Genomic DNA, 23,254 nt, shown 5'->3' with positions numbered 1-23,254 from the left:
TAATTTAGTTCTTTGAATCATGACCCAATTATTCCCAGCAGGAGGTTATGTCAGTGTACCAATTAGAATGTAAAATTCGTGATGATAAATGTAAATCAATGAAGCACGTAACTCTGCACAAACTGTTCATGAGAGCTTCTAAACAGCACTCTTTCACCAACATCCAAGATGCCCAGTTGCCCCTAGACACCCACACCCCACACAGCAACTTAATCTCCTACACTCAGACCTGCATTCATGCTCACAAGGGTAAGAAGGAACTGCTAGATATAATGGATACTGATGCATCTGCTCACTGCCAGTCAGTGATAGGTACAATACTGTAATTTCAAAACAGATTTGTTGTAGCCTTGATAAATTAAAGTTCCAGTACAGTATAACCTTTTGTAGATTTTCCTCTGGCAGTGTGGTGCTTGCCACCTATGCCACATCAATTCTGTGACTCAACAAATAGCCACTTGAGTGGCAACAGATAACTTCAAGTACTTTAATAGTAAATGTTTGTGTAATGGTGTGCAAGAATGTTACATTGTTTTACAGTATGTAATATGTCTAGAAATGATGTGCAGGTACTGAATGTATTATTTTATGAATAATTGTAACAGGCTTTCCTTGTTGGCATAAGTGTTATTTTGGTTTATTTTTTCAGTTGATTTGGCTAAAGTGTTCGTTTGTGGAAATTATTTAATAATTTGCTGATTTCTCTTTGTTTTGTCTATGGCCTGACACTGTGAAATATATCCATCTTTTTGTTTAACCGTATTGCTGTTCTCTGATTCTCCCACCTGCTACAATAATGTATGAAATCTATTATAGAAGTTATGCACTACACACACAGTAGGCTATGTATTTGTTAATGAAGGAAAAGCACAAGCCAACATGTTTAGTTTCCAATGTTGTTAACATCTTCGCACATTCTATTGTACTTCTCAGGATGAACTACACAAACGGTTTTAAGGAAAATGCTTTTTACAAAATGAACTTGGCCCTGACCAATTTATAAAAACGGGATTTTACTGTGCCTTCCCTGCTACCAGATCCAGATTCAAAGATACTTTAACATGGCTTATTTTAATAAACCCTGATATATTATAAAACACAATTTTAGTTTTTAAAACAAATTGCAAGAATTGTACACCCATAGTTATGTTCCCAAAGTACAAAAATACCCCAGCATGCAAACACATGTGCACACAAAGGACAAACTGATAGGGTTTCTGCAGAGATGGGCTCTGGAGGATAAGCTTTATAAACTAAAAGATAAAGTTTTCAGGGTTTATATGCTGTCAAGTCGGAGCTCCCTCATATGGCCTCTGTAGATATCTGGAGCTTTTCACCAATGGAGTTTCAGTGTGGAGAAGAACATAGAACTGGATCAATTATTCTTCCTAAGTTTTGCAGAGTTTCAATGCAGACAAGTTGTACTCAGATATAGATTCTCTGGCTGCTGATTGATAACCACACATGGAATTTCAGGTAGGACAGGGAAAGCACGAGTTAGGATAGCCTCCCTTTTCAGTTTATTCCCCAAAACACCGATTTCACGAACAACATATCCAAAACTTAAAACTTGTCTCCGTCGTGTGATTTCCATAAATTACTAGGCTTTGCCATTAGCAGTCTCTTCCCCATCAGTTTAAGTGATTGCAATTCAAATGAAACAGCTTTGCCCCCTCAAGTTGGTCAGGTGATTTCTTAGAAAAAGCATGCTTGTTTACAGTCCAAGGTGAACTTATGACCTTTAAAAAATCTAAGTGTCTAAAGAATACTGTGTCCTTCCATATTTTACAACAAAATATAGTTTTGAAAGATATCTTTCTAACAATATTAACCAAATGTTAATTAACCCAAAGCTTACCAAATGCCTTTTGCAAATCTAAGTATATACCAATTACTATCTTCCCCTTTATTTGCCCTACTGGTTACCAACCTGAAAAAACTAATAAAGTTGTCAAACGTGTATTGTCTTTTGGAAAACTATGTTGACTTTGTCTTTTTATACTGTGTTTTTTTTTAAGTGCATTGTTAAAACTATCTAAATAATAGATTACAGTCTTTTCCTGACAATTCGTGTCAGGAGAACTGGCATATAGTTCCCGGGTTTCTCTTTCCCTCTTGCATAGTGGTGTTAACTTTGCTAACTTACAGTCTACAAGGAGCATTCTAGAGTCTAGAGAATTCTGAAGAATCATAACCAGTGTAACCATTATCTCTGCAGCTAACTGTTTTAGAACATGAACTCTTTTAGAATATAAGCATGGGAATTTAATACTTTTTCTACAAATATTAATTTACTTTAAGTTCTTCACTCCTATTAGACTGTTGGTTAACCTGTATGCTAAATATGTAATTTATGTCTTATGAAGGAGAATACAAAATATTTGTAGAATAACTCTGCCATTTTCCCATTCCCCATGATAATTTCTCCTGTCTCTGTTCTTAAGGGGCCAACATTTACTTTAGCTACTCTCTTCCTTTTTGTATTCTTGGAACCCTTTAAAATCTTTTTTTGTCTCTGGCTAGTTTAATCTCTTATTCTAATAACTCCTGTTATAGTAGTTTTTTAGTGGACTTTGCTTATTTCTAAAACACACCCAATCCTCGGGCTTACTACTGTTCTTTGTAATATTATAAACCATGCCTTTTAACCTACGACTGTTCTCAACTTCCTTAGTCATGCCATGGATGTACTGTTTTTGTTTATTAATAATTTTTTTTGTTGTTTTTGTTTAAGTTTAATATTCTTGTTTGGGACTAGAGTATGTCAGTTTCAAGCTTACTATTTCATTCAGTTGTGTTTTGATAACATTTTCTTGCAGATCTTTTACTCTGAATTTACAAATTAACCCTGTCTCACTGTAAAATACTAGATCAAAAATATCTTTATTCCTAATTCCTTTCACAACATATTGTTCCATGATGCTGTCATGAAAGCATTTTACAAACTCATCTTCCAGGTCATCGTCATCAATTTGATTGTTCCAGTCTACATGAAGATTATATAATTTTACAAATTTAACATCACAATTATCACCTGGCCAAAATTCTCTGACTTTCCAGGTCAGCGGGATCTACTGGTCCCACTGATGGCATACCCAGAGGAGTGGGTGTGGGTTTCCCAGAGGTGTGGGTGCAGTCACTGGGAAATCCTGTTGATAGTGAAGGGGACCAGAAGATTTCCCCCCTATGCCCACCCCCCATGTGCCCACCTTTGTTACAAGCTCCAATTTTTTTTTTTGCTTTATGCTCCATTGTACTGTGAGGGGACCAGTAAACTATTCCAGCCACCATTTTTTTGACCATTGGAATTCTTAACCTCCACCCAGATTATTTCTACTTCCTGAGCTACTGAGCCAAGTACCTTTTTCACTGCTTTCCATCTATCATCCTATACTCCTTGTTCTTTTCTACTCTGCATGTCTTTTTGAAATGTTGTGTACCTGGAAATTTTCCAATTCCATCAAGGGTCAGGAACTGGAAATGGGAGTTAGTTCCAGACCCTATCCAGCATGGCATACTTTATTTTTTTCCATGCAATTTTCAGTGTTCCAGCCACTCAAAGGTTGGGGGTGGGATCCACCACCCAGCCAGGGATGGCCCAATGCTGGAGGGCCAGTGGAAGCTCACCGGTGCTCAGCGATCAGCGTCCCCTTAGGCTGAGGTGGGAACTACCAAGCTGAGCATGGATGCTGCAAGGGAGAAACTAAAATAATTTGATTTTTATTTTTCAAAAGGTCAAAGCTGCTTGGCTGTGATCCTGGAGGGCATCTCCTTCAGGGGATAGCTAGCAGCTATCGTTATGGTGATCGTTATGGGTCCCTCATTGACAATGGCTCTGGAACCAGCACAGAGGCCAGGGTCACCAATTTGCATGCTCATCTTCCCACCAAATCCATCTCTCTGTAATGGTGATTAGATCTAAAACATTTATCACTATTTGTGCTACTTATTCATCTATCTTACTGCAAATGCTTATTTGCTTGGACTTCATTCACTGATTATTGTTAAACTTCTGCTCTTGCTTGTCCCACTCTGCTTTACCCAAATCACTATGCCATCCCATTGTATCCATCATTTTCTTTAGGTTTCTAGATCTCCCTTCACCCCTTTTATTTTAACCATAGTCCTAGTTATATAATTCATCAGGACACTAATCACAGCCTGCAGTCTCTCCCAGATGGAACAGGTTCCTCTGTCCCCAGCAGTGGTGCTGGTGCCCTAAGAATTGAAACTCTTTCTCCCCACACTGCTCTTTGAGCCACAAACTTAATTCTGATTTTTTTTTATCCTGTACCACTTGGCATGTAACTCCTGTGATAATGCATTTTATTTGGACCTTTTAAATATGGAGGTTTGATAGAGGTATTTAAAATTAAGATTTTAGCTTGAGTAAAAGAGAAATTGTTTCTAATGGCTGAAGGGTTCAAGTGTAGATGTAAGCTGACTGGCAAAAGAACAAAAGCAACATGGGAAAAATGGCTTTTGCTTAATGAGTGGTTAGCATGTGAAATGTACTGCCTTGATAAGATAGTGGATAAAATAATAAGTTTTAGAAGGAAATTGAGTAAGTACTTGTAGGAGAAGATATGGAGAAAGAGTAGACACTTGGTACTGAAAGGATTGCTCTTCAGAAGAGCTGGTACAGACTTGGTAGATGGAATGGCCTCATGTGCTGCATCTTTTTATGATTCTATGATCTGTTCACAGTAGTCATTAATGTTTGTGAGTTGATTACTTCATTGGAGAAAATTCACAGAAGTACTTGTAGAGCTATTGCTTATACTTTTTCTAAAAATGGAAAAGAATATTTTGGAATTATCTACTCAAGGACTGCTTTGAATTGAGTCTTAGAAACAAAACATTTCAAGCTTTACCAATATTAAAAGCACTAAATGCATAAGATGAAACAAAGTAAATGAATGAGTTGTCTAGCCAACATTCTTCTCTTAGCTTCACTACCAAAAAAGGTTTCGGCAGTTATTTGTCTTATGGCCATTTGTTGAATTTTGCTGCATACACAATTGGTGCCACGTTCACCAACATGAAAGCAATATTTTAAAATAATTAATTGTATTTGTAGCCTTTGGAATATTTCTGAGAAAATAAATGGAAGCTCATCTTACTTTAAACTTGATGTGTGCACTGGAAGTCATTTTGACATTGCAAATTAAGTCCTATTGTACATGAAACAAATACTAATGTTTAGTTTTGGATTTGGATTGATGGTCATCAGTTCACATGGAACGCTTCCTCTTTATCCATTTTTTTTAAACATGCGAATCAGAAGGTTTAACAGGATATGCAAATTTGTGGTAAACTGTATAACAGACCTTTTTGATCTGCAACAGATGAATTGGGAATAAGTTGCATTTACTCTCATGCTTCTTACTGTGTCTGTTCCTGTTAGAACTTACTGCTGTGTTTCCGTTATAATGTATTTCAGAACCCACTGTCTAAACTATCCTAGAGGATATCTCTTGAATAAATTGAACAAAGAAGGAACTTCTTGTCTCACAATACAATTAAATAACTTGCATTTAAAATATTTGTCTGAACTAACTGAAGTAGTCAATATGTCAAGTAGGAACTGGCAAACAACATGCAAGATAACTGTCTAAGGAGAGGATTTGGAATAGACTGATTTGCTTTGAAGTTTGTTGGAGGAAGTAAATGGATATATCCACTTAAACTATTTGTGTAAGCTAATACAATAACTTTCATAGTGTAATCACTTCTTTATTCCCTGCAGGTCTTCTGGCCATTTTAGTGAAGTGTAAAGGCCTTTGCATCCTCCTCAGACACTGGTGTTTCATTCATGTTGGAAATATGAAACTATGAAAATAAGACAAATAAATCATATGTTTGAACAGCTGCTACACTGTAACTTGACTTGGATGACAGTGAACATGATGAGAACATTTGCCAAATAATACAGGATGCATATACTAGGAGAGCATCATATTAAACTAAATATAAACATGCATTTATTTTATCCGTATGTACGTTATATCTGTTAAAATGACTTTATCTATGGGTGGGAAACCCTGGCTTGTTCCATGTCATTTGAAAATGTTAGAAAATATATATATATCATTTTAAACTTAAGTGATGAACTGCTGAAGAATTTCTGTGTACTGATTGGACTGTAAACAAAGCCATGCTTGCTTGCCCCACTGCCAGAAAACCCTGCCCGAGGTCAACAGACCTTTGCATGGCCCATGTCCTGCCCGTACGATTCCTGCGGCAGGCATGATGGGAAAATTCCGTCCATTCTCTCATTTTGATTTTTTTTATTATTGAACAACTACAGAAATGTAATTCTGTAGCCTATTATATAGATAACTGATTAGAATTCAATACTTATTTCTATTTTTCTTCCAATTTTAATATAAATTTAGTTTGAATATAATTTATAAGTATGTATTCGATGGCACATGCAATATACAGTTTTAATGGGTTGAAAAGGGTGGCATTTTAATAATTACCCATCTACAATTATGGAAATTCCTTTTCAAGCATTTGCCTACTTCATCTCTAAAAGCTCTATTCTTAACATCAATCCTTCCATAATTAAATTCAATTGGCCATCTTTTGCAGATAAATTCAGGCCGTGAATGGATGTCATCATTGGCCATCCCTCAATTCAAGGATGATGCCTTCTCAGGGTTGTGGGTTTCTGCCAGAATCTTCATGTGAGTAAACAGGCCAATTCTCAACTTACAGATTTTTGGATGCATGGGCAGGACGCCAAATGTGATAGTGAGATCTGAAGTTCAGGATTTGCTTTCTTTTATTTCCTCCTCTTCTACCACCTTGCCTCATCATCAAGACATCTGGACTCAAAGCATTTGATGGACAAGTTGTTGACATTTTGAATGATTGACTGCAAGCTCCTCACATAATGCTACTGTGCTTCAGAGTATCTTTGCAACATTTTCTTTGCCCTCCCTTGGAATGTTGGCCATTTGAGAGTTAAGAAAACAGGATCTGGTAGGTGAATAGTAGGAGACCATCCACATAATCAAGCAGGAGCCCCAGCTGAATCTAGCCTAGTCTAAGGGCATTGACTTCACCTGTTTTTTACTATGTCATTTTGAACTCATTCTAGCATTTGAAGTTTCTAGTAAGCTGAGTGATTACTGAAATATAATGATAAACAGAAGTTGCATCCACAAGTTAATTCTGAATGTTGATTAACTCAGAACTGAAATAAGGTTAAATTAATTTAATGCTTGGAACCAAAGGAAATATTAGCTAGATTTTTCTGTGGGAGGTCATTGCTACGAGTTAGACATGCCACAGTACTTTTCAGCTGAAACAAAAAAAATTGCACACCAAGGCCGCAATTCTCCCATCCGAAACTGCAACTTTTCTGGCTGGTTGAGGTGGGAGATGCGCATCGCCAGTCTTGTTTTGGGATTTGCGCGTATGTTGGGAACACATGCGCATCTCCCAGAGCTGGTGAACAGTTGCTGGTCAGACCATGCTGGAAACCGGCGGGAAGGCAGGTAAGTAATTTGAAACTGTTCTAAATGTATTTTAAATATGTTTTCAATGTAATTATCAGGAACTTACCGGTCCTGGTAGACTCCTGGCAGGGTCAGAGATACAATCATTCTGGCGGAGTTTAGAGTAGCTCCTCACATTCGGGTAACTAGCGAAGACCCCACTGGAACAAAGGAGGGGCAATCGGTGCTCCCAAGGGGTTAGGCAGCGGGAGGGAAGGGATGTCCCCAGGCATGGGCACTCATAGTTCCAGTCTGTGCCCCCTGGCCCTGCCCAAGAGGCTGTGCCCATGCTCAGGGAGCACCTTGGCACTTCCCACCGAGCAGTGTCGAGGGGGTGGGGCCATTGGTGGGCGTGGAGGGTCCCACTGCCACTCTGCAGACAGGATTGGTCTGGGATGGAGGGAGGGCAGCGATTGGAGTGGGGCAGGAAGAGGCCTTGCTTCCAGTTAGAAGGGGGTGGTCAGCAGGTGGAAGGGTCTGCCAGGGTGAGGGGGTGGGGGATTTGGGCTGGATATTGGGATGCTCTGGGGTGGGGTTGGGAGTCAGGGCTAGCCCAGGAGTTGTGGGGGCTGCAATTGGACATGGGGGGGCAGCTGGAAAGGCAGCATAGCAGGGATCCCGGGCTGACCAGTGATTGAGCTGGCCAGCAAACTGGGAAACTGACAGTTCAAGGCCACTGCGCATGTGCACAGTTCCAGAACTGTTGGACTCTGGTGTGAAGAGGCCCCTGTCCTTCTGGGTTTTTAATGAGATTCACGATTGGGACCTTTGCAGTGCACAGTGAGTGGAGATTTGGATGAGAAGCTGAACTGATAAAACACTCAGGATCTAGAACAATATGCCCCCCAATTCAGCGCTTTCCGGAGAAACGTGGCCCAAGTTTCTGTATGTGCGAGTTGGTACCTAAATTCAATTTGACATAATGAGAGGGTAGAAAGCATTTCCAATCAATGTTTATAGAATGCTTGCTCTGAGAAGCTTGTAAAAAGTTTGCAAAAAACACTTTCAAAGTGATCTTCACAGCAAGTGAAATAAGGCATCTACGGCCAGAGTGAACAGGAAAACCTACAGGGTATTTCCTCAATCAATAACATTTAAGGAGTGGAAATTAGACACAGGAAGAAATACAAAGGGAGTGAGAATGAGATTGGTTAAATTCGATGACAAATCAAGTACGTAGCGAGAAATAAGAATGAAAGAAAGACTGGAGTGCTTGTGAGAGAAAAAAATGAGACAAAAAGGTAAAGTAAGAAAGACAAATGCAAAATATAAGATTTGACATTCTTAAAATCTCCTTTAAAAATTCAAAACCTGAAGGAATGAGATTGTATAATTGTAATAATTTTCTATGCTAGAGAGTTTGGTTGGCACTAATTAACAATTATTATATTGGTATGAGTGTACTTAGACTAAATATCTGCATCGGTTTAGTTTACATTTACCTCGCAAATGCAGCAACTTCATGACATTCAACACGTGTCAGTAGTGAGGCAGACAATAAAACACTGCTTTTGTGGAACTAATGGCAAAGTGATACAACTTGAGCAATAACTTTTGGATGTTAACATTTAACCACATTATTTGTTTCTCACTTGAAGTTGTTGTATCATTTATGCATAAATAAGAGCAAGTGTCATTAGCATGCTGTTATGCTAACTGCAAAACCAGGCCCTTAAAATTGTTTTCACCTTAAATCTTTTCATACTGTATCACTTGGAATTCAAAAAATGAGATTGGCAATACTGTTAATATTTTTATTTTATAACTTTGGAAACTGTATATATTAATTTATCAGCTAAAATGCTGCATATCCCAGTACACTGTGTTACAGTTTGCTGCCAGTTATGATTTAAAACTCATCACATGTTGCACTATTCAAAATACTCTACTAACAGAAATGAGGAATTTGGTCCATGCTGTGGTATAGGCTGCAAAATAGAGGTCAAGCAAAATTGTGAAGCAACCAAAGTTTTTGTAAACTGAAATAATTATTAAAGAAAATGATATATTTTTGCTCCTCAGATATAAGAATTCATGAAAGTTTTTGTTTGGCAAGATATAAAGTTGACAGAATTACTGAATAAAGTTTATAAGCTTGCGATGAACTTTAAGGATCTTGAATGCGTGAAAGATGAGAAGTTAAGCACAGTAGTGAACATTACAGAAATCACACTACAGTAAGTTGGTGTACTTCATTACACCAGATTCCCACTAGGACAGTCAGATACTTTTACTGTTCAGTTGTTTTCCAAAAAAAATCTCATGAGCTTGTCAATATTGTTCATAATATTTTTATTTCTTGCTTGCTAATATTAGTTTGTGTACTTATGATAGCACGTGGAAAATTGCTCTCTTTTATATTTGCACAACTCCACTTAAACTACACAAGTAATGCTGTACTTCACTGACATATCCAGTATTTTCAATTATGTGTAATCCACATTAATTAGAACAATGTCATAGTCCCAGCTGATGGATTACCATTATCCAGATCTACTCAGTGGAATTTGGAAGCAATTATAATTTCAAAACAGAACAGTCATAAAGCTCAATAAGACATCAAATATAAAAGAAAGGGAAAGCAGGAGCAGCAGACAACAAAGTTACATCACCCAAAGATCAGTTTCCATGTTGTTGCTCAGTGGTGAATAGGTTCTTTAACCATCAATGGATCCTCCACTGTTGAAGATACAGGGGGTAATCTTACCCAAAAAATTTGAAGTCCTGAGTGAGCGTGAAAAAAGGAAAGTTTTGGATTTATTTTTCGGGTGAGGCCGCAAGTCCAATCTTTTTGGACAGTCTGCCCAAAAAATCTTGCTAAATCTATTTCCCACCAGCAGGGAGGGGGGTGGGGCTTAAGCTCACCCAAAAGCCAGCAGCTGACAGTAGAGGGCATAATCACACATGCACAGATATTGGACTAATCCAGAAGCAACCACTTCTGGTTCTATTTTAGAATTATTTTATTCACAACTTTTTTAAATAGTCTCTCAGGCCTTCGATTGGTATTGTAGGGTCAACATTAAATTCTTAACTGGCTAAAGTGGCAGCCAATCCACTGTAGGCTGTGGAGGATTTGTTTATGAATGTGTCATCACAAAACTGAAAATTTATTTTATAAGGTTGCATGGAGCAAAGTGACGTTTGAACACAGATGTAGATGAAATCTCACCGTTTTTAATTTTTAAAATTGTAGCACATATTGTTGCAATTGTGGTTAAAACTATTGCAACATTTAAATAACACATAATAAAGTGTAATTATTCTATATGTTTCACTTTGTCATTGTTGCACAAGATTGTTGCATCGCTATCTTTAATACAAAATATAGATGATAACTAAATGGTTGCTAAATTTGTTGTGACACCAAGATAGGTTGGTGTGCAAGTTGTGAAGAGGTCATAAGGGGCCGGATTCTCCAACCTCACCTGGAGCAGGGATTCTCCAGTCCTACTGCAGTGAATGGAGATTTTGCTGAGCGCTGCGTTCTCTGTTCTTGCTGGCAGCAGTGGCAGGACACCAACGGCCAGTGAAATCAGGCCAAGGAGTCTGAAAAGAAATATAGGTATTCAGTGGGCAATGAATTGGCAGGTGGTATATACTGTAGGTGGGATTGTTGTCAATGCAGGGTTGATGAGCTGAATTGCCTCCTTCGCACTATTATGATTCTATGATTCTTCTATGCTTTAATATTTTTGAAGTGCAATTAGAATAATTCTTAATTGACATCACATAAAGCAGTTTTGAGATTACCATTCTTGAGATTTTCTTTTTCAGTCCAGTACCTAACTCCTTAAACTCCATTGATAACTGTGTCATTTGTTTCAACGTGGGCTGCAATTTTGACTACTCTCTTTCCTTTCTTCCAACTGTTGCACTAGTTTTTAAAATATTCTTCATCCCAGCTCTTGCTCACTATCAGCCAAAAAGGTTACCTGTACCATTAGTTATGAAATGTGCTAAAATTACATTTGATTAGTGGGATAAATATGTTTGATTATGGGGAGAGGGTGGGATGTTCTCAGAGTCAGTATACATTCGATGGGCCAAATGGCCTCTAACTACACAGTAAGAATTCTATCATTCTATGAGGTAACATAAATGGAGAAAGCAGTTGAGCATACATTTCCGATCAATGATCTTTCATCAGAACTTTTTTTATATTTTATCTATGTTACGATTAACTTTTTTAATGCTCATAATTAGAGTTTTGATCATCTGGAAGACATGAGTTGTACTGTGAGTGGGAGCGAGGGGTGGTGAAGAAGAATTAAGATTATGCAAACCTTGCATATTTTATCACATCACCTCTCCTTCATCCCCCAGAAGTTCTACGAGGACTGAACTTTTTTTCTGCTGAAGTGCAAATTAAACTTGTACTGAAATTGATATCTTGATAAAGCATATACTTAGGGTGGAATTTAGAGAATTTATTTGCCACTAGTGCAAATCCCATTTTGGCTGCAAAATCCCATGGAAGGGCCAGAATGGGATTTGTGCAGGCGATCTTTCAGGATGCGATATTTTACATCCTCTCCCCCACTGGTAACGTGATCGGGTTCAGAAAGGATGTGAATCTGATTTGCACGAGTTTAAACACATTTTGCTGACATTAAACCCATCCCCTCAAACACACCCCTCCCCTCACCCCCGGACCCAGAGGCAAGATATAATGCCAATGCGAATCACAACTGGCTTTCGAAAACCAGTCATTATGATCACACTGGGGGCAGATTTTAGTCAGAGGATGGTGAGGGCCCAGGTTGGTACTGTCAAGGGCGGGCCCTCTGGGAAGCCTCATTGTGGTCGGATGGGGAGAGTTCCCCTTTTGTGTGGTGGGGTTGTGGGAGTGGAGTGGGTTGTGCTTGCATTGTGGAGGGGGGAAGCTGGAGACTGTGAAAGGGAGCAGTTGGACACTGTAAAAGGGGGTGCACTGATGCCAGTGGGATGCAGTCACCCTTATGCTTGCGTGATGTTGGGGGCGGGGGGGGGTGTAGAAGACAATCTTTAAATAGGTGAGTGGTCTCCCTAAACTTTGCATGGTGCGGTGCTGCCCTTCTGCGTGCAAGGGTGTTCACCTTCTCTGCCAGGTAGGTGTCCTGATGTCTGCTTGGGGTGGGGTGTGTGCGATGTCCATGGCAGGAAAAGATCATGTCTGGGATGGGTGTCCCGATGCCCCTCCTCCCACCCCAGCTGCCTGTATAATCCTCACTTGCACTCTGAAATCGCACAGAGCGGTGTTTACTCAGGTGAGAAAAGGCATCTGTGAAGCCAGTGAGTTTTACACAGCTTTTCTCGTTTGATCTAGCACTCTGTGCAATTTTGGGAAAATTTCATCCTTGAAGTATAATCAATATAAATATATGTTAGAGTGAACACTAATGTCGTATTAATCATTTTGACTATCAGCTGATTGCTAACTTAGGAAAATAATTCATGAGCATTTTTTAAAATACAATTGATAAATTTAACAGCTTACTATAGTTGACACATTTAATGAGAACTATTTACCTCAATGACACAGGAAGATGGTTAATTAGATTCATATGTATTAGATATAATTAATATATCAAATAATATTGAAATGGTTTTCCATTAATGAAATGTTAAATTGATTTTAAATACTTAAATTGTACGGGAATATCATTAATACAAATAAAATAAAGTCACATTATAATTTCAGCAGAGATTGTTGTACCCTGTATTAAAAAGTTAGAGAATAATTCCACATAATAATGATACTATTTATAAAAGATAAGATGATAGATAGTAAGAATTTTTGGATTATTAAATCATACACAAGTAATACAAAGTAGAGGAATATTTAAAATTACATACCCTAGCTGTATTTTTTTTAGAATTGGAGATAGATATATCTAACAGAAATCTGACACTTAGTTAAATTGTGCCCTAATAGTCATAATATTTAAGTTTGAGATATATATAACTGGTCATACAGGGAGTCAAGAGACCAAATGCAGTCTTCAGGTCAAGTAAGATTAGAGTGGAGGGGGAATAACTGGACCCAAAATGGGGGAGTGACAGGAGGTTGACTTGAGGCATATAGAAGAAGGATAGAGAAAAGAGAAAAAAGAGAAGGAAAGACAAGCAGCAGTATGGAAGAATAGAGGGATGTGAATAGAGGAGAGGGGTGAGGCACTATAACATTATAAAGCAAAGGGGGGAAGGTGGTCGGAAGCATTGATTTGGGAGAGTGGGAGGTAGGAAAACAGAGAAGGTGCAAGAGGGATGGAGAGGATAAATGAGAGAGGATTAAAGAGGGGGTAGACAGTGATAAAATAAGTGGTGGTGGGTGGAACTATTTCCCAGGCCTGTGTTAACACTTTGTGGAGGACATTGGGCATGGAGGTAAGTTTGGGGGGTGGGGGAGGGGGATGTCAGGCAAGTATTTTGGATTGAGGATTGGGATAAACTGAGGACCATTTCTTTCACATTGAGGGGCATGCTACTGATCACTAGTTAGAGGAGGGTTAATTGTGAGGAGGGGTGAGAAATCTTTGTTGGAAGGGGATAGAGGAGTTTCAGTATTTCTGTGTTGTGGAAAGTATGAAGGTTTTCTCATTACCTAGGTGTTGCCCACTGGAGGTGGGGTGGGGATGAGTTAATGTGATGCTGACAACCAAACCATTAAGAGCTATTTGGAAATATTTTAATTTGCCTGCCAGTCAGGCAGATTACAGAAAAAAAGTAGGAGGTAGAACAGCTGAAAGGTCGGTCCATTAAGTTAGTGTCAGAGGGAGTAGATTGGGGGAAAGAGTCGGGTTGATGCATTGTTGGCCAGGTGTGCAAGTGAAGATGGTTAAGTTGATGGATTTGAGGTAGATCATTATCACTTCCTACTTTGTAGAAAGTGGGCCATGGAGAAAAGTTGTATGCAGCCTGCCTCTACCCTTACTGAAGCCACAGAAATCACACTATGTAGCAAAAGAAAAGTAAAGCTTTGTAGTAGCATGAAGGCATATGAGAAAGTTAATTTTTCAGTTTCTGTTGTTTAGTTGAAATGAATAAGTATTTTCTTGTGCACTGGTTGCTTGTCTTGTCCATTCTTAGTTGCTGGATGACAAGTTAACAATTTTCTATCCAAACTAATATACTACATCCAACACCATGGGCTTTTATCTTGTGACTTAACCTTTTGTGAGGTACCTTGTTGAATGCCTTCTGAAAATCCAAATACAACACATCTATTGGTTCCCCTCTATCCATTTCAATGTGCTGTTGCTCATTCGAGGACAGGGGAGGGATATGGGATAATTTTCCCCTTTTCCAGCCTCTTGGCTAACTGAAACAAGATGTGTTTTAAAATGTTTCAATCCCCTGAATGCTGTGACTTCCAAGGACAGACTTTTCATAGATTTAAATTGAAAGAATAAATGTTTATTTCTTAACTCCTGAAATATAATCACAACACCTACTCATTATTCAGACAAGACATATACAAATGTGTATGTGTGTATATATATATATATATATATATATATATATACACACACATGGTAATTACAAAAAAATAGTACGCACTGATATCTTGTAAAGAGTCTGAGAAATCACTTTTACTTTAGTTCCTGTTATGGTGCAAAATCAGAAAGCCCAAGATATGTTATGAACCCATACTAGACTCCAACAATTTTTCTATTTTGGCATTAATGTGAGGAAAGGATGTTTCACTCCAGGACTAATTCCATTGCCAAATCAGGATTTTTAAAAAAATCAAAACAAGCTTAATTCATAACAGTTTAAATAATCTCAAACAAAATGAATCAGTTCACCTCTTAACCATTGAACAATCTTTAAACATAAAGCAAAACAAACTTTTATTTTGTAATTTATTATTATTCAGTTCCAATTGAGCAATATTTCTCTAACAGCAATTTAAAATTAATTATCAAACCCAGACATACTTTAACCTTTGTCAACAGCTTTGAGCTTCCAGAGAGATTTTGTAGAGTGAAAGAGGGCAATCTTTAAACAGGCAATCTTCAAACGGCCCTTTCCAGCAACTGTTTTCAGAAAGCTGTCTTGCTCAGATACAAATCTAGTTCCTCCCGTTTCTAATATCGCATGAGTATATGACCAATATACCTAAGTCATTATTACTTTAATCAAGAACAAACCTCAAAGGTTCTCTTCTTTGGTAAACAAAAGCACATTAAATCTTCTGCAAGATAAACACTTATCTTGCTAAAATGGATAATTATCCTGCTTTCCAGCATCTGCTGAATTTCCCCCAGACAAACTGACTGTTTGTAACAAAACACTGAAACTGAAAGCGGTCCCCCACTTAAACATAAAATATATTAATACCACAGTGTCATCACGTTCTTCAAGATGACAGTTGGAAGTGTTGCAGGCCTGAGAATTCTGTTTTGGTTCATTGAAGAAAAATTGGATGTTGGAAGTTTCTGGTGATGAACTCACAATAGTTTACTCAATGCAACAGCAAGTTTCTGGCTTTTCCAATCAAAGTTGTATTTGAGCCCCTGAAGCGAAAAATATTAATCTTGTGGTTGAAACAAATTAGCCTCACTTCTCTAAGCAGGGTTCTTCCTGCTGTTTGGCAAGACGGCTTTGTATTCTAGATTGACTGCACTGGGCTGTCTTGTGAGTTTATGCGGTGTTTCATATCACAAGGCAGTTTGTGTCACATGACCACACCATCCATGATCCCATTGTCTAGCCAATGGGGAATGTTTGATATCCCATTCAAGTTATTAAAAGCTTCCAAAATTGTTTAACAAAGAAAATTACAACACAATAACTGACCCTTCGGCCCTCCAAGCCTGCACCGACCATGCTGCCCGACTCAACCAAAACCCCTTACCTTTCCGGGGACCGTATCCCTCTATTCCCATCTCATTCATCCGCTTGTCAAGACGCCCCTTAAAAGACACTATCATATCCACTTCCACTACCTCCCCCGGCAGCGAGTTCCAGGCAAACACCACACTGTGTAAAAAATCTGCTTCACACATCTCTTTTAAACTTGCCCCTCGCACCTTAAACCTATGCCCCCTAGTAATTGACTCTTCCACCCTGGGAAAAACTTCTGACTATCCACTCTGTCTTTGTCTCTCATAATCTTGTAAACTTCTATCAGGTCTACCTTCAACCTCCGTCGCTCCAATGAGAACAACCAAGTTTCTGCAACCTCTCCTCATAGCTAATGCCCTCCATACCAGGCAACATCCTGTAAATCTTTTCTGTACCCTCTCCAAGACTTCACATCCTTCTAGTATTGTGGCAACCAGAATTGAACATTATATTCCAAGTGCGCCTAAGGTTCTATAAAGCGGCAACATGACTTGCCAATTTTTAATCTCAATACCCTGGCCGATGAAGGCAATCATGCTGTATGCCTTCTTGGCTACCTTCTCCACCTGCATTGACTTTATTGCATTTATTTGCATTTGCATCCCCATGAGACTGGCAAGTCTATCACTGTCCATTTCAGTTAATGTGACTCATTCAGCAGCACCTGAGAAAGGTCATTTGCATCTTAATGACTTCCTGGAGACATGCCTGGATATGAAGCAGTCCATGTCTGTACAGAAAATACAAACGAATGACACCTAACTCTCAGAAACCATTTTGCCTCCTGCCCTCTGAAATGTTCTAGCAATCCCTTGGTTGTATTAAATTTTCCATATTCCATAGTACTTTTAAAAGTAAAATGTCTATCTTCTTCATAAGTAGTCAAATTGCATTCAGAGTTGGTTGTAATTGGATGACTTTCTTGCAGGTATTATCCTCCAAGTCTGAAGTGTATATCTGTTCTCTCATAGTAGCATTTTGGATGGAGGGGAGTGGGAACGTGTCCTTACAGTCCAAAGATGATCAGAATGTTATAGGGTGGAAACATCATGGTAGATTCCTGCAAATATTGTGCATACCTGTAAGAAAGCCTTCTTATGGTTGCAAGTTGAAGCAGGAGCCTTTTATAGTTCATACACACTCCTAATTGATTTAGGTTGTGTAGGTTGCCATATCTATCTATTCAGTGACACATCTGTGGGAAACCAGCCAGTGACACAAACTTGAATACCTGCTCATTTCGACTGCATCATCACAAACAAAGTTCACATCATTGCCAGTCATGGAATACAATCCAACAGTCACCTGTTTTGTAGGCCATCGACTGGGAGAACCATGGAAGGACAGTGGAAAGATCTAGTGGCAAAAATATTGAGGGTGGTGGTGACTTTGACAATTACAGGCAATGTGTGACCACCAGTTCCAGCAGGAAGCGGATTTTCTGGGAGGTTGTAGATGTTTGCCACCAGCTGACCTGAGTTTTTAAATTACTGATGTACTGACATGCAAAAGAAGCTCACCCATTTCTTGATACCATGTGGACTGAATCAAATTGGCTTCTGTGATGGGGATACCTCAGGAAGAGTTTGAGAGAATCATCCAATTTGCTTTACAACCTTTTCCACTCACATGCTGGGCCTCGTCATCATTGAGGATGAAGATGATCATGCAGTCTCTTCCTCCCATTACTCTAATTGCCCACCTATATTCATTTACAGGACTGCAAATATTTAGGCTTTTTTTGGTTGTGGAATTGGTTATCTGTACAACCTACTGCTCCCAATGTCTAGCATGAAGTAATCTTGTGTTGCAGCTACACCAGGTTTGCACCTCATTTTTAGATGCGTTGGTGTTACACCTGACATACTGTTTTATACTCATCACTGAACCAGGGTGGACACCTTAACTTGATGATAGAGTGAAGGAAGTACTGGGCCATGTTGTTTGTGACTGTGGTGGAGTACAATCCTGCTGCTATTGATGCAGTTCGTAGATGCCCAATTTTGATCTCAGAACTGTTCAGAATCTATCACGTTTAGCACAGTGGCATACAACATTATGGAGGATGTCCTCAGTGTCAAAACAGATTTTTGCTTCTGCAAGGACTATACAGTGGTCACTCTTATCAATATTACCATGGGCTGATGTATCTCTAATAGATAAATAGGGAAGAGGTTCAGATTTTTTTCTCTTTTGTTTGTTCTCTCACCACTTGCCATGGTCCCTATCTGGCAATTAGACTCTCTGGGAGGGATGTGGCCAGCCCAGGCAGCAGAGTTGCCACTGAGCTGCTCTTGGTGATGGATGTTGAAATCCCCCACTCAGAATATGTTTGTACCCTTACTATCTTTAGTTCAGCTTCTTCCAGGTAGTGTTTAACGTGGAGGAGTACTGATTCGTCATCTGCATTAGGGTGATAGACAATAATCAGCAAGGCTTGCTCATGTTTGACCTGATGCCAGGTCATGAGACTCAGAAGATGAAGCTGGGTGCTCAAGTGCTTGAAGACAAATGGGTTCAAGAAAGGAGGTTTTCATGAACAAGATCAGTTTAGTGATAGTGGAGATGAACTGGCAACTTTCAGATTTAAAGGATGATGTGAGTTACACGCAGGACTTTAGATATAATAGCTAGAATTTACCAAAGATGGGACATATTAAAGGGAAAATGCAGTGAGCCAAATTCCCAGTGGGGAGTCATGCTGCAAAGAAGAATGGTTTTGTAATCAGTGTTGCAATATTGTAATGCTTTTCTCTGGCTTTGGGTCTTTTGAATGCAGTTTCTCACTGGTCGTAAGAACTAGGAGCAGGAGTAGACCATTTGGCCACTTGAGCCAGCTCTGCCATTCAATAAGACCATGGCTGATCATTTTGTGGAACCCGCTCCACAGCCGCCTGCTCACCATAACTCTCAACTCCTATACTGTTCAAAAATCTATGTATCCCTCAATTTGCTCTCAAATATAATGAATCATGGAACCATTCACTGTAACCTTTTTGGAAACAAATAGAATAACATTTAAAATATGCAACACACACCTCTAACCAGCTGTAAGGCAATGCTGAAAAAAGATCAAACTAGCAGCATCACTAAACTGAAAAAAATTGCAATTTTTACACGAACATTTTTAAAAACTCCAAAGGCTTTTGCTTTTCCCCTGCATATTGACTGGTGTTGTTTTAATGCAGTGCTTTATTTATCTGCCTTCGTGATTTGATACATGCTGGCAACCATAGTGCACCATAAATACAGTGTCTATCATAAGCAAACCTACTTTATCCAATTTACAGTTTAGCCAACCTAAATGCAGTGGGACATTTTATACTGAAATCTTGTTTGGCATGACATAATGCCAGTTTGTCAGGACTTCCACTGTATCAAGAGTCACTCTATTAAGTGGTACTGGCTGAGAGTCTGATGAAATGAACTCTGCAACATCAGGTTCAGTTACAGTAAACAATCACATCAATGCGAAATTGCCAAAGTCTCCACATTCAATCAAAGCAGGATTGAAACACTAATCTTAAGACGGCATTATAATGCTGTGCCTTTTTTCTCATAATGAACTTTGCTTAAAATTGGTCAAATTTAAAATTGTGACTGGAGTATGGGCTTTCTGTATCTAATCTTAGATACATGCACCTGTCTTGCAAATAACCCCTCACTTTCCTGATTAGTAGCAATTTCTATAGGCACTGTGCTGAAAGTGGCACAGTTGACACAACCTAGATTTAAGTTCCGATTTTTAACACAATGCGAATGGAGCAGGTATGCAGTTAAAATAGAGGTCAAGTTGTTTGTGCCGCAATCCTGGTATGTTCCTGCTAAGTATTATTTTTGCTTAGTGTGAAACTTGCTCAAGAGAGCAGTCTGTCTTAGGCTGACAGAATCCTATTTTATAGTCAAAGGTCAGTCCAATGTAATTGATACTATTTGAACTGACAAAAATGCATTCACACCCAGTTTGAAGCACATCAGTAATGCCTGGTGGGTATGGTGCCACTGATTAAATTCAGTGGGCCATTGGATCTTCATGGTCTGGCTAACCAGGAGACTCTAACTTCCAGATCACTTTAATTTTCCTTGCCTAACAATACGTCAGAAACTTTCTCTCACCATCCATAGGCTCCATAATTGCTGGTTTTTTACTGGATGAGAAACTCTTGGAGGAAATGGAACAAGAGTCTGAGAGAGCTGTGTCTCTCAGAAGACACCGGATTAGGGCAGTAGGTTGGGGTTGTGGGGGGTAATAGGACTTTATGGGAGTTGGGAGGAGTGATCATAGCAGACCATACCCAGAACAATGGGTGCACAGATCCACTATAACTTTCTTGAACCCAACTGCAGAAGAGTCCCACAGGAAGCTTCACTTCATCAGGCTGACTATCATGGACAGATGCAACTTCCTGCAATGATAGCTGCTGTCTGTTCTACCATGGATACCATGTTTGGCCAGAGGCTTTTAGCCACCACATTCCTCGACATCTTTGCCACGTTTTTGCCGTGAAGCGGCACGGTAGCACAGTGGTTAGCACTGCTGCTTCACAGCGATGAGATCTGGGTTCGATTCCCAGCTTGGGTCACTTTCTGTGTGGAGTTTGCACGTTCTCCCTATGCCTGCATGGGTTTCCTCCAGGTGTTCCAGTTTCTTCCCACAATGTGAAAGATGTGCTGGTTAGGTGCATTGACCTGAATGGGCTGTGGATTGTGGTCGCTAGGGGAATTTCACAATAATTTCATTGCAGTGTTAATGTAAGCCTTACTTATGACTAATAAATAAACTTTATTTTACTTTTACTGTCTCTTTCCAACATACTGATGGAGCAATTATCTGAATCTTCCAATCTACAGAACATAGCTACATTAAGCAGGTCACCAATATCCTTTGTGCTTGGGCTGGCCACTACAGCATTTTTCCCATTGACCTGAAGAATCAATAGGACAGATTTAAAATTTTGTTGTAATAGCCGTCTTCCTCTTCATACAGGACACTCTTCACTACCAACATGTTACCATCAGGGCAATAGATAACCAATTGAGAAGGGTGCCACAGTCCATCAATATTTAACTAATGATTGCTTTCAGAAATTAGATCATGCAAGTTGCTGCAAAGGACCCAAACAGTCATCATAGGACCATCCTAACAGTATTTGATCCTCATTGCAGAATGGCTGCTGGAGAACAATGAATATCCTCTTCTGACTTGGTTCATAACATCCCTCCACAGTCTCAGCACTCTAGAGCAACAGCTAGGATCACTAGGATCATAACTGAGCATACTATTGGAATGGATGATAGGAGTGTCCATGAAGAGTCTACTATATAGTTGTTGAATGCTGCATTCTTCACAGTTTGCCTTGCAGAGGGCCTTGCCTTTTGAGGACCCAGAGCAGAAGTAGAAAACTCAGTTGGATGGATGAGGAGGTAACAATGGCAAAAGAGCCACATCATTCAGCAAAAGGTGAGACATCAGCTTGCTACTCAACAATTCTAAAGACTTTTCAGGGAACTCCTATATTAATGATATATGGAGAGTATGAATTCAGAAACTAATGAAATCACACTGCAAATCAAATACCAAATTCATTCAGGGTGTGAAACTTATAACCAAAAATACTAATTGTTTTGTTTTTATTTCTCACTAAAGTGCTCAACAGAACAGTTTTACTATCATCCCTCTGTAGTACACCCCTGGTGGAAGTTGGCAATTTGTCATCTTGGGACCTTTCACATGATCATAACCAGTGATTTCTGTGTTCCCAAACCTCTGAAGTAATAGCTGCACACTGCTTCACTTTGGTTACTATCAAGGCAGTCTCAATGATGGTGAACACATTTTTGAACCACTGCAAACCATTGGTGTAAGTACATTTACAGTGCCGTTGACTGGATGTTTAAGATTTTGGTGTATTTCCAAGTCAGAATGGTATGATTAAAAGGGGATGTAATGGTGTTTCCAAGCACCTGTTTGTTTTACTAAGCAATAGAGATCACAGGACTGGAAGGCACAGTCAAAGAAACTTTGGTAAGTTGTTGCAATGAAATTTTTAAATGTTGCATGGTGTTGATAGCAGAATTAATGTTTAAGATAGTAGATAGGGATGCTAATCGTAGATGCGTCCAACATCTTGAGTGTTGTTGTAGCTGCACTCATCCAGACAAATGGAGACTATTCCATCACACTGCTGACTTGTGCCTTGTGATGGGGGATGGGTTTTGGGAATCATGTAGCCATAGTGTTTATGCACCTGGTCTAGTTCATTTCTGGCCAATGATTATTGTCCAGCTTGTCTTTTTTTAGCAAATCTTCACACTTTTTTTTTCCCTTTGGAGAATAGTGGGGAAATGGTGGAAAGATTCCTGAGTATCAGCCAATTGAACTGCATTATTGGACACCTTCTGTGGCCAACAATCCTTGTGTTGGACTTGCGCCAAGAACTTCTGGCCTGGAAGTAGGTACGCTACCACTGTGACCCAAAGCCTCTTATTTCCAGCTTGTTGATTGTATGGGATTCAGTTTGTACCTGGTACTTGTGCAGCATGAATGTTACTTGCCACTAATTAGCCCAAACCTGAAAGTTGACCAGATCATGCTGCATATGGTCATAGACTGCTTTGTAATTTGAGGAATTGTAAATGGAACTGACCACAGCACAAATCATCAGCAAACACTCCACCTCTGACCTTATGATGGAAGAAAGGCCATCGATTAATTAGCTGAAGGTGATTCAACCTTTGATGCTACTTTGAGAAACTATTATGCAATGTTCTTTGGTTGAAATGATAGGCCTCCCATAATCACAACCATTTCCCTTTGTGCTAGGTATGACTCTAACTAATGAAGAACTTTCCCCTGATTTCCATTGATTTCAATATTAGTAGGGATTCTTAACGCCATGCTCAGTCAAATGCTG

At 39.2% G+C, this 23,254-nt stretch overlaps 1 long non-coding RNA gene across 1 annotated transcript in view; it reads left to right on the top strand.

Annotated features, from left to right (window-relative positions):
- LOC145342556 (uncharacterized) overlaps nucleotides 1–21,801 on the top strand; it is a 132,341-nt gene extending 110,540 nt beyond the window's left edge. Inside the window, exons 5-6 of the long non-coding RNA XR_013886563.1 lie at nucleotides 6,598–6,692; nucleotides 21,692–21,801. This is a non-coding gene — a long non-coding RNA (uncharacterized LOC145342556). The remainder of the gene's footprint in view (nucleotides 1–6,597; nucleotides 6,693–21,691) is intronic.
- Nucleotides 21,802–23,254: the final 1,453 nt, after the last annotated feature.

This window comes from Carcharhinus amblyrhynchos, chromosome 4, assembly GCF_965287045.1.
Source record: "Carcharhinus amblyrhynchos chromosome 4, sCarAmb.v2.hapA, whole genome shotgun sequence".
Classification (NCBI taxonomy): domain Eukaryota; kingdom Metazoa; phylum Chordata; class Chondrichthyes; order Carcharhiniformes; family Carcharhinidae; genus Carcharhinus; species Carcharhinus amblyrhynchos.
Note: the sequence above shows the minus strand (reverse complement) of the source record. Positions and strands in the feature narration are given on the sequence as shown.